Source organism: Squalius cephalus (assembly GCF_949319135.1).
Source record: "Squalius cephalus genome assembly, chromosome: 1".
NCBI classification, from domain to species: domain Eukaryota; kingdom Metazoa; phylum Chordata; class Actinopteri; order Cypriniformes; family Leuciscidae; genus Squalius; species Squalius cephalus.
Genome location: NC_137122.1, coordinates 4,429,982 through 4,442,156, shown reverse-complemented (window position 1 = coordinate 4,442,156; position 12,175 = coordinate 4,429,982). Strand labels below are relative to the sequence as shown.

General features: G+C 35.7%; 2 protein-coding genes across 3 annotated transcripts in view; both read right to left on the bottom strand.

Moving 5' to 3' along the window:
* Nucleotides 1-12,175, bottom strand: part of LOC307156367 (uncharacterized protein) — a 1,306,365-nt gene that overhangs the window by 782,289 nt on the left and 511,901 nt on the right. The gene's annotated exons all lie outside the window — the stretch shown is intronic.
* The window catches only part of LOC307156233 (uncharacterized protein), a 207,918-nt gene that overhangs the window by 93,991 nt on the left and 101,752 nt on the right, over nt 1-12,175 (bottom strand). The window lies entirely within an intron of this gene.

The following is a 12,175-nucleotide window of genomic DNA, read 5'->3' as shown; positions in this document are numbered from 1 at the left end:
TTGATTCAAGTCTGTTTCTCTCTGAATTTTGACACAATCCAGAAACGGATTGGTGTCCATTCTATTCTCAAGATTGTTCTCACTTGATATTCTTTGCAGTACTGTGAGCGGAGGCACCTCATTTGTGTTCCCTTCAATTAATTTTTGCTCGTCTGCAGCAGCAGGTGTGAAGGTGCATAGGTGTGAATTCTCTCAGCTTCACCTTCAATTCTTCCTTTTCACTGCTGCTAGTGCGTCTTCGAAATTGAAGGCCTTTGGAATGATCTATTTGTCCAGACACTTCCACATTAACCAAAACACAGTCTGCATTTTTGGCAGGTTCTTCCAATATGTATAAATCAAATTTGGCACATCCTGGAAATTTACAACTGGCCTTTCCATGCCAGTATGGAGACAGCCTCTTTCTTGATTGAGACTGAATGGCTTTATTATATGAGAATGACAGAACACAGTTGATCATCTGACCGATTTTTTCTGACATGATGTCTGTCCAGCCATGTTGCAGTATTCTGTAGCCTGGTCTTATGCTTGGTTTTATTTTCTTCCATTCATCTTCTGATAGGTTTAACTGAAATTCAGTTGGGCACTGTTTATCATGTGCCTGTCTTTCACTATCATGTTTTCCTTCATCTTGTTTTTGCAATGCTTCTTCAGTGTCATAAGCACTGATGGGCAGTAACGCGTTAGAAGTAACGCGTTACTGTAATCCGATTACTTTTTTCAAGTAACGAGTAAAGTAAGGGATTACAATTGCAAAAACAGCAATTAGATTACTGTTACTTCCCCGTAAGCAGGCTGCGTTACTGCGTTATACTGCGAGACTGTCTCGCGACGTGAGCCGTGACTCGTGAGTGACAATGACATGAGCGCCGCGAAGTCAGTTGTAAACACTATGGCAAGCGATCGCGTTCAAAAGTCTTTAAACGAAACGCGTGAATTTTGACGCGTCAACACGCACCGTTTGTCCGTGTTCAGACGTCATGTTTATTCATGAACGATGTCGTAATGGTAAACTGTATGCACGTGCAAACATCAGACGTTATATTTGTTCATGAGGGATAATGCATTGGTACGTTGTGAGTGATGTCAGTCTTATGTCATGATTTGTCATGCCTTTTTAAGTTGTTCGTTTAACGTTCTTTCCCAAGGTAGGAAAGTCAACATCTCTTAGAATGGGTCTTTTATTTTAGCAAACTTCCAAAAAACCTTTTCAGACTGTGTGCAACTGAACCAAGAAAAACTTAAGATTGCATGGAGCTGATAAGCATGAATGGCAGAAGAAAAAGACTGCAATTAAAAAACAAAACAAGAGAAAATTATTTTAATGCAAGCAATAAAAAAACTGCACACATCAGCTGTGGAATAAAAGAAAAGAAATGCATGATCAACCAGATTAAGGCAAACTCCTGTCTTAATGTAAACCCTGTCCACCACCCCCAAAGGTTTCACAAAGTTATTCTTGCCACTGTAACTTATGGCTTCCTAAAGACAGGTTTATGGGTAAATAAATGAATAATAATAAAAAATATATACCAGGGCTCAACATTTAAGCCTTTACATTTGTCCTTCGGTCGGTCATTCACTTGTCCGAGTAAAAACATTTGTTAGAACAAGAAAAAAATTTGATTTTTTTGTGTGTGTGTTGTAAATATAATTTATTCCTAATCAGTATTCTCATCAGTTCAGTCAGCTTTAACATATATAAATCGGCATATTTATGATATTTTAACCTTTATGAAGGGCATTTTTCAAAAGTAACTAGTAAAGTAACTAGTAAAGTAACTAATTACTTTTGAAAATAAGTAATCAGTAAAGTAACTGGATTACTTTCTTGGAGAAATAATCAGTAATCAGTAACTAATTACTTTTTCCAAGTAACTTGACCAACACTGGTCATAAGACTGAGGTGAATCAGGATTCCCCCAAAAAAGCTTAGTCCTCTGTAATGGTCTTCTTATCCTTTTTATGGAACAGTCAGGACACAGCCATGGTGAAATCAGTGCTATGTCTTCAATGTTCCTGAATCCAACACACCTTGGGTGAAACCAGTCTTTACATTTATCACACTGAGCGTATGGTTCTAAGGTATTTGGCAGCTTGCAGACACAATATAGCTGTTCATCAGACACAGATTCCACTGGAATTGAATGATCAGCCTAATTTGAAAAAAAAAATATATATATAATTGACTGATCAATATATTGATTATAGTTAAACACATAATTTATGAAAATGATCAGTATGACAGTAGTTTGTAATGTAGACATTTGCATATGTAAGGCAGAAATTAAATATGAGGCACTGTTAACTACAACAAAGAAATAATACAAGTTAAAAACAAAATATTATGTTAATATTATATATATATATATATATATATATATATATATATATATATATATATATAATATATAGATAGTATTCTAATATATGGTCCATTTTCAAAAACATGATTACAAGCCTCAAAAAATTAAAACCAATCTTAATTACATATTGTCTGTTTCCTGACCCTTTAGGCGCTTTGTATGTATTAATCCGGAAAGAGGAACAAAGAAGCCGAGAGGAAAATTGCCATCTAAAACGACAGGGCAAATGGTACAGAAGAAACCGGTTGCAGTGAACCCACATGTTGCCACTCTGCCCAGCAAAGTGATGGATTATCAGTGGAATTTCTGAAATCTAAGTAGTACACACACACACACACACACAGATCTATTTTCCTTTAATTGTAACCTTTTAATATTCTCTATCTGTCTCTATAGCCCCTTTCACACAGCGCGATGATCCTGGCAAATTGCCAGAACGCCTTCTGTGTGAACGCAAACACGACCCAGGATTGATGCCGGGATCGATGCCGGGTTGGGGACCTAGAAACATTGCCGTGTTCAGTCCCGGAACGCGCGCTGTGTGAACAAAAGCCGTAATAATGCTGTGCCGTAGTCAGGGGCGATTCTAGGATTTTCATTTTAGGGGGGCTCAGCCCCCAATGAGGGTATGATTTTAAAAAAAAAGTTAGTTTATGGTCTAATGCTCATTATTAACTAATTTCATTCATTCATCCAGTAACATGCCTATGGCAGGGTTTTATAATCACTGAGGTCCCGAATGTGAGTTATTTCGGGGGGTTCGGGGGCATGCTCCCCCGAGAAAATTTTGATTTCTCTGATCTACATATGTGCATTTTAAGATGTTTTGAAGGCCAAAAATATTGGATAACAATAGCTTTAAAACCATGTGCGGGCAGCTGTTTTTTTTCTCACCTCATCAGCATCACACTTTTTTTCTCTTTGTTTTTATCTTGCTCTGTCTTTTCCCCTCCTAAAGCTGAGCTTTGACTGATATAGGCTTTTCATTTTTGTCTGTCAGTGAAGAAAGTAAACATAGGGTCAACTGATAGGTTGATTTATGAATCATTTTCTCAGACAAAGCTACCAGGAAAGCTAGGTAACTAAGTTTATTAAATTCATTCACAATATGTACACATTCATTATTGATCTAGGCCTAATATATGGCCGTAGACAGGGCTTTATAATCAAAGAGGTCATAAATTTGAGGTTGTTATGGGGTTAAACATTTTTATTTCTCTGATATGTGCATTTCAAGACGTTTGAAGGCCAAAAAAGGATAAGAAATAGATTTAAAACCTGCTCTCTCCTCATCTCCATTACTCTGTCTTTTTCTCTCAGTCTCCTGATCTGGCGCCCTGTCTCTTCCCCTCCTAAAGCTGAACTTTTTTAATTTACTGAAGGCTACAAATTGTATTATATTAATTCTCAACATGTACACATGCATTATTAATCTTGTGCCTATGAAAACGGCTTTGTTAATGTTTCTTGTCCCCTCACAATGACATAATTACACGTTATTAGACAAAAGTTTATTAGTTTTCTAATTATTTTTGTCATTCGTTTAACATTTATGACCTAAAAAACTGTCAAATATAAAAATTTTAGTTTAGCTACTAAGGCCTATTCTTAACTCGCACTTGACCGTAAACTGAAGCGTCAGTCGTGCTGCTAAAATTCGCGCTCGGATGAGAAACCGAAACGTCCTGTGTTGCTCCCAATGCTCTAGTAATTACATTATGTAAACTGCAATGCATTTATGACAAAGAACTGCACCGATGCAGATGTAATATCATAGCAATCTATCAATATGCACTCACGACACACCTTGTACTCTCTGATGTTCGCTCTGCTCGGCGCCCCTGCAGATTGAAAAATGCGCTAAATCCAAGCAGACTCAGATAAGGGGAGGAGCCGAAACTTGACGCAGCTTTCCGCCGTTTCAAATGAGTTTTTTAAAAGGGGACTGAAGCGATCAAAAATGTATTAATCAAATATTTTTTAGGGGGGCTGGGCAGAAGTTTAGGGCTGAAGCCCCCCTAAAAAGGGCCTAGTGACGCCCCTGGCCGTAGTGATGACACTGAAGCCGGGATCGTTCGCTAGCTGTGAAACGGTACGTAATGCGCAAGTTTGCGATGTCACGTGTCTTTACAGGATTTTTACGGGTTGTGTGTGAACGCACTCTCTGATTCTGGAAAATCACTGCCAGTGAATGAACCAAAATCAAACGAACCCGGGTCAAGTCCGGATTTCAAATCCGGTCAAATCGTGTATTTTCCGGAATCTCTGTGTGAAAGGGGCTTAACTGTATCTGTCATCCCTCTATCTGTCTCTGACTGTATCATTATGTTTTGTAATATATCTAATATATTGTCCTCTTTGTTCTTTTCAATGTTTCTAGCCACTCTTTGCATCCTGTGATGGAACAGCATTCTGGAGCTGAATTGATCTCCATTTTTGATCAGAAGTTTGTTGGACTCACTTGGGGCCTTGTTGTTTGGACATTTTTATCTGGTAATGAAGTGGTGAAAATTCATCCGTGTCTTTGTGTTTTTTATTATGATCATGTTGGTCAACTAGTGGTTTTAAATGTATGTTGTTTGCGCATTTCTTCTTTGTGTGAAGGGCCATGACGGCTAATTTGTTTCAAGTAATTTAAAAATATTAAATTTCATGTCCATTTAAAAAAAAAAATACAATTTTGTAAATAAAAATGAAATCAAAATAATACAAAATACACTGTTTTATGACTTTTTTCATGCAGATTTTAAAGTTATAAATTAAATAAATTTTGACCTGTTTTTCAAGAATGTTGAATTATTTTATTTTTTTGTGAAGTAATAGGGGAATTAAGTTGTGCATTATACATTTAAATTGTTTAACCCTCTGGGGTCCTTCGTTTAACAGTCACACTTGGGACCTTCGGGTCCAAATGGCGGGATTAATATATAAAAAAATCATAATATTTTTTTTTACTTGTTTTTTATAATATTTTTTCTTTTCTTTTTTGGTGTTTTGAGATAATTTTATGATTTATAATTAATATTTATGCAATAATTATGACCCATTTTTTCCCATTGAATATAATAGAAATTTTTTATATATATGTAATTTTTATTTTATTTTTATTAAAGCTGTATTTCATTTTAGAGTCAAGCCTAGGCCTCATGAAAGCAATTTTTGAAATGAGATGGGCGCCAACTGGTGGACACACTGAGCATTTTTATCACGCAATAGCACATTTTTACCACTAGTGGATTTACAGCTCTCTGCTCAAAATCTCAGTGATTTTTGCCTGAACAGATTTAGTCTGTTTTGCACTCTTGATGTTTTAGAGATTCACCCCTTCACTGTTCAGTCCTTTTTTTCTGCATCCTGGCAGATTTGTAGATTGTATGCACAAAAAAACTCTGTGTTTTCATATTTTTGACAATTTCCCATTCATTTCCTATGGGGGTCATTTTTGACCAAAGAGCAGAAGTGTGATGACAACTTAGCATGCTTGGATCATGACCTCAATATTTTTTGTGTGTTCACATACCTAATACCATAAAAGTCACCTAGTTTCGTAACATTCTGATGAAGCTGTGATTTTTAAAAATTCAAAACAGATTTTTGTAATCTGAATTTATTAGTGTGTATGTGTATAAAAGTGTGTTTGTGTGTGTGTGTGTGTGGATGTGTCTGTTTTGCACTCTTGATGTTTTATAGATTCACCCCTTCACTGTTGTGTGCTTTTTTTCTGGATCGTGGCTGATTTGTAGATTGTACGCACAAAAAAACTCTGTATTGTCACATTTTTGCCAATTTCCCATTCATTTCCTATGGCGGACCATTTGGACCCGAAGGTCCTGAGTGTGACTATTTTTTTTTACAACCACTTAGACTATTCAAATCCTGTCCCCAATTTTTTTGGGTGTTCATATACCAAGTACCAACAAAGTCACCGAATTTCGGACCATTCCGATGAAGCTATGATTTTTTACATTTTTTTATTTAAACGCTTCGGGTCCATTTGGACCCGAAGGACCCCAGAGGGTTAAAGCTTATGCAGTTGATAAATAATTCTTCCATACGTCCTCTAGATATAGCAAATACAGAGATTCTGTAGCTTACTGTAAAAAAAAATACAACAATTAAAAATTGACTGTAATCAGAGAATACAGTAAAATTCTGTAAATTAAATTACAGAAACGCTACTGTAAAAAAATACAGTAATTGGCTGGCAACCCTGCTGCCAGTATTTTACCGTAAAATTTACAGGTAATTTTTAACAGTGTCTTTATCAGTTTTGGGGATCAAGGAAATAATACCCTGCTTCATTGAAGGAGTCATCTCTCCTTTTTTAATACAGTCTTTAAACAAACTATGTAGAGGTTGCTTTAAAATGTCCCAAAAATGTAAATAAAATTCAACAAACAAGCCATCAGTACCTGGAGAGTTTCCCCTCTTCATATATTTCAGTGCATCCTCCATTTCAACTATAGAGATATCAGAATCACAAAGTTGCTTAAAGTCATCCTTAATACCTGAAATCTTATCATGAATACTCAAAAGAAAATCGTCAGATTGTTCTTGAGAAAACTGAGAAGTATACATTTTTTTTATAAAAGGAGTATACAAAGGTTGAAATCATTCCTGGATCTGCACATAAAACACTATTAATGTTTAAGGCAGAGAGAGATGTCTTTTTACGATTTCTTTTTCAAGAGCAAAAAAGTAATTAGTGCTTCTTTCACCAAAAGCACCTTTAACAATCTCTGTACATATTTTCAATTCGCAAATGACATGTGCTCATTTCTACCTCATCCTCTTCACTGGGATTTTCCTTCTGCATTAACACACTTAATCTATGAATGAGTTCTACTTCTTTAATGTTTTTTTCTCTTTTAATTTGCTTACTTCTATTAACAATAAGGTAACTCTAACTCTAAATTTAAAAACTCCCAGCTAGAGCCAGGGTCGCTTTCAGTATTACTAAACATAGAATTAGCCAGTTGAATAGGCGGAAATCGCGGGGGGGTCGGTTAGGTCGGTAATGCGACATGCGATACGAGAAAGCTTAAAGTGTGTAAAATTAAATTAAATGATCTATTATATAGCCTACATGCATGTTTCACATTCTTTTTGTGACAAGAAAACATCCCTACAACTTCTGAGAGTGAATATCAGTGTTTTACTGTCGCATAATAAGTGTTATTTTAACATCAGTGTAAACCCCGGTGTTTAGAGTTTTAGGTTATCCTACATTAGGTTTATTTAACAACAGAATGATCAGAACAGAATATATCGTGATACATTTGCGATATTTCGATAATCTCGATTTTTTTGTGCAGCCCTACTAGCCTATATGCATGTTTATTTATGTGTTTATGATTTTAACTGTTTTTCTTACCATTATTTATTCTTGGAAGAATTAAAATGATTTATAATTACTTTCTTTATTTCTAGATACCTGTATTTTGATAAAGAAGCAGAATAATGTTAGGATTAGCAATAAAATTAGTAAAAATAAATAATGAAATAGCATCAGTTACTGTACGATGAATAGATAATAATTCTTAGTGTAATTTATTATAAAAACAAACTCAAGTGATATTTTTGATTTTGGCAGATCAGCTCCTCCCACGCTGGAATACTTCATAAGTGAAGCTCCTCCCACTGTAATTACATCATCAGTGAAGCTCCGCCCACAGTAATTCAGCAATAAATGCTGTAAATTGCCATCAGCTACAAGTGAAGACGAGCATCAGAGCATCAGGAAGAGCTGAAATCTGCAAAGACTGAGTTTATTAAAGAGGACAGAGAGAACATGAGTGATCCAGAACCCTGCAGAATGAAACACACTGAAGATCCTGAAGAACAAAGAGGTTGGTGTTTATTCTTCATTCATTCATGATGCTGAAGAACATTCATGTTAGAAACATTCAAGCACTTCATCACATTTAGATAAACAGTTCAACTATGAAACGGTTCAGAATGTTCTGGGTTTTTCTTCAACAAATTCTCAGTAAAGGGAGGTTTGAGACATTTTTATATTGATTGTCAATATCAGATCAAGCTAAATACTATTTTAACTGCTTTATTTTACATTTATTTTATATCTGGTTCCCAATTTGCAACAACATTACCAGAATTTTTGTATTTTCAACATAGTTTACAAAATATATATTTTTAAAGGGATACTTCACTTTAAAATGAAAATTCTGTCATCATTTACTCTTCCTCAAGTTGTTTCAAACCTGTATGAATTTCTTTCTTCTGCTGAACACATAGGAAGATATTTTGAAGAAAGTCACTAACCAAACAGTTAACTGGAACCACTAACTTCCATAGTACTTTTTTTTCCTACTATGGAAGTCAATGGTTCCAGTTAACTGTTTGGTTAGTGACTTTCTTCAAAATATCTTCCTATGTGTTCAGCAGAAGAAAGAAATTCATACAGGTTTGAAACAACTTGAGGAAGAGTAAATGATGACAGAATTTTCATTTTAAAGTGAAGTATCCCTTTAAGAGTAACCAGTAAACACTAAGTTACTGATAAAGTTGTATTAGTCAAATATCATACAAGTTATTCATAGTTATAGAGATTCTTCTTACAGTAACTTTGGTAACAGGGTTGATGAACACAGTCAATGCTACAGTTTGTGTAAAAACTGAGACAATGGATTAAGAAAAGGCTTGTTTGAGATGCGCCTTGCCTCACCTGAAATGTAGTCGAGAGTAGGCGGCTGCAGTGAAAAAAGTGCGGTAAACAGCAAGGGTAAACATGCAGGTGTAACAGTAGCGTATTGAACAGAACCGTGAATTTTGTTAACCGTTACTCCCCTACTTTCTACTATTACATCAGGGCTCACTTTCATGTCCTTTCACTTTATATTTCTCTCTTGGAATTGTTTTGATGCACTAAAAATGAAATGTCTTTTTCTCTTTCATGTCAGACCCGATGGAAGAGAGTGAAGAACTGAGTGAAGTGAAGGAGGAACATCATGTCCAACCTGGAGAAAAACCTTTGAGTCGCTCAAAGACTAAAAAGAAATTTTTAAAGAAAAGAAGAGCCAAGAAATCTTTCACCTGCACTCAGTGTGGAAAGAGTCTCACAACCAAACAAAATATTGAGCGTCACATGAGGATCCACACTGGAGAGAAGCCGTTCTCATGTGATCAGTGTGGAAAGAGTTTCAGTCAATTATCATACCTTAATGTTCACATGAGGATCCACACTGGAGTGAAGCCGTTCTCATGTGATCAATGTGGCAAAACATTTATTAGTGCATCAGAGCTGAAGGCACACCTGACAGTTCATACGAAGGAGAAGCAGCATTCATGTTCTGTGTGTGGAAAGAGTTTTTCACAGCTGCCTAATTTACATAGACATCAGAAAACTCACACTGGTGTGAAAGAGTACATGTGCTTTGAGTGTGAGAAGACTTTTACTACAGCAAACTGTTTAAAAACGCACCAGAGAATTCACACTGGAGAAAAACCTTACAAGTGTTCACACTGTGACATGAGATTCAGTCAGTCAGCAACTCTGATAACACATGAGAGGATCCACACTGGAGAAAAACCTTACAAGTGTTCACACTGTGACAAGAGATTCAGTGTGTTATCATCTCTGAAAACACATGAGAGGATCCACACTGGAGAAAAACCTCACAAGTGTTCACACTGTGACAAGAGATTCAATCACTTAACAAGTCTGAAAAGACATGAGATGATCCACACTGGAGAAAAACCTTACAAGTGTTCACACTGTGACAAGACATTCAGTCAGTCAACACATCTGAAAACACATGAGAGGATCCACACTGGAGAGAAGCCGCACACGTGTGATCAGTGTGGGAAGAGTTTCACTATTAAAAGTGACCTGAAGCAACACATGAAGATCCATGCAGTGGAGAAACCACATATGCAGTATTTAGTTTGATCAAACTCTTCAGCTGTGTTCCTGTAATTCTTCATCTCGTCTATCTCTGCTGTGATCATGAAATACCGCAGTATGATGATAATCAACAGAAGAAGACAAACCAGCCCGAGACTCACGGTTATTAAAACCATCACCACACTCTGGTTTTATTTGGATCAAAAAATCACAACTGAATCCACCCTTCTGGGCTCAGTTTTTCAAAAGTAATCCAGTGGGATTTCGGATCACGGATTGGATCAAATCTTGGAAATGGGTTTTTCAAAAGCAAAAGAGGGATTCTGAACTAAGATCAGATCATGTAATCCGATCTTAAATTTGATCTGGATCAAACCTGCCCTTTGGGTTTTTCAGAACTTTGAACTCGGTTTGGGATCTATTTGATCCCAAAAAAACCAGGATTATCCTGATCCCATCAGAAGGGTGGATTCAGTTGTGATTTTTCGAACCAAATAAAACCAGAGAGTTTTTTTTTTTTTAAGTGAATGATCCCAAAATCAATGTTTACTGATGATATACACATTTCTTCATATTTGAAGCATATATGAAGCATGTCACATCTAATGAGATATGGTAAAACAAAAAAAATCTACAATTTAACATTATAACAAAATAAGGAAAGTAAAATGTTTCTGTTTATTACAGTGTTTCTGTGTCTTAAAATTTAAATAAACAATGGTTATTTGAGGCCACCGGTATTTTGCCAACTGTTGTTCTTTGCTAAGCCAGTAGGCTACACTGTTGGTTCCATTTAAGGCTCTAGTAAACAGGATTTGGTAATCCTGAAATTTGGTATTTGGATCACAGTGATCCAATCCAAGGTTCCTTTAAAAAACTGGCATAAAAGTAAAATGGATCAGGTGATCATGGATAGCAAAACATGGGATTTCCAAATCCGGATCAATTAGATCCAGATTAAATTTTTTGAAAAACTGGGCCCAGGCATTAAAGCGATTACCCATAAAACATGCTTTGAACCAGTCGGATTGCTTGGGTCCTAAGCCCGGACTCAACACACCAAAGTGACCGGATAATTCACCACACCGGCAAAATCCATACACTGAATAGTAGGCTTATAATGAAAACCGTGACTTTTCAAACCACAGACGTATTACTTGCTATTTATATCACCTATTTCGATTCAATTTGACAGTTACTTTTTTTTAATTCAAAGATTGTGGTAAAAACTTACCTATATCTGGCGCTCTGCAACTGAGATGAAACTGAGGTAAAAAAAAAAAAAAACGAGCAGTTGGTGAACGAGCAGCTTTTACTCAACTTGACTGAAGCTTGAACACAAGGAAGTAAAAAAGACACTCTGACTCGAAATGGATAATATAATTCTAAAACGAACTAAAAACGTGCATCCATTTCCACAATATAAAATGTCACACTTGCTCTGTATCACTCCTTCTGAAGACACATAAGGTCCAACCTGGAAAATCATCCGGTTTCCGCAGGCTTTTCTCGAAAATTCTCAGAGAAAAAAAAATTATTCACCGAATCATCTTGAGAGGTTCATTTTCATTAATCGCTCAAATCCACCCGTGATGGATTGAATTTTTAGTGTTATTTAATTAATCTGTGCTCATAATTGTAATTAACAGTAATGTTTTTAATGTAAACACTAAAATAAAATTGAAGTTTAGGGTTTAATGCAGTCTACCAGACAGCAAGATATATAGATAAATTAAGTTTAGTTTACTAAGTTTAGTTTACAAAGTAAATTTACTTCTTTTAAAGTATAATTGAAGTAAAACCAGCAGAAAATTTAGTGCAGTTGTTTCAACTTACATTTATAAGTTAAAATAACAATTATACTTGTTAATTCAACAGAAAATCTAGTGCAGTTGTTTGTCTAGTGCGTATGTTTTTAACATACGTTTTTGAATTAAAATAACAA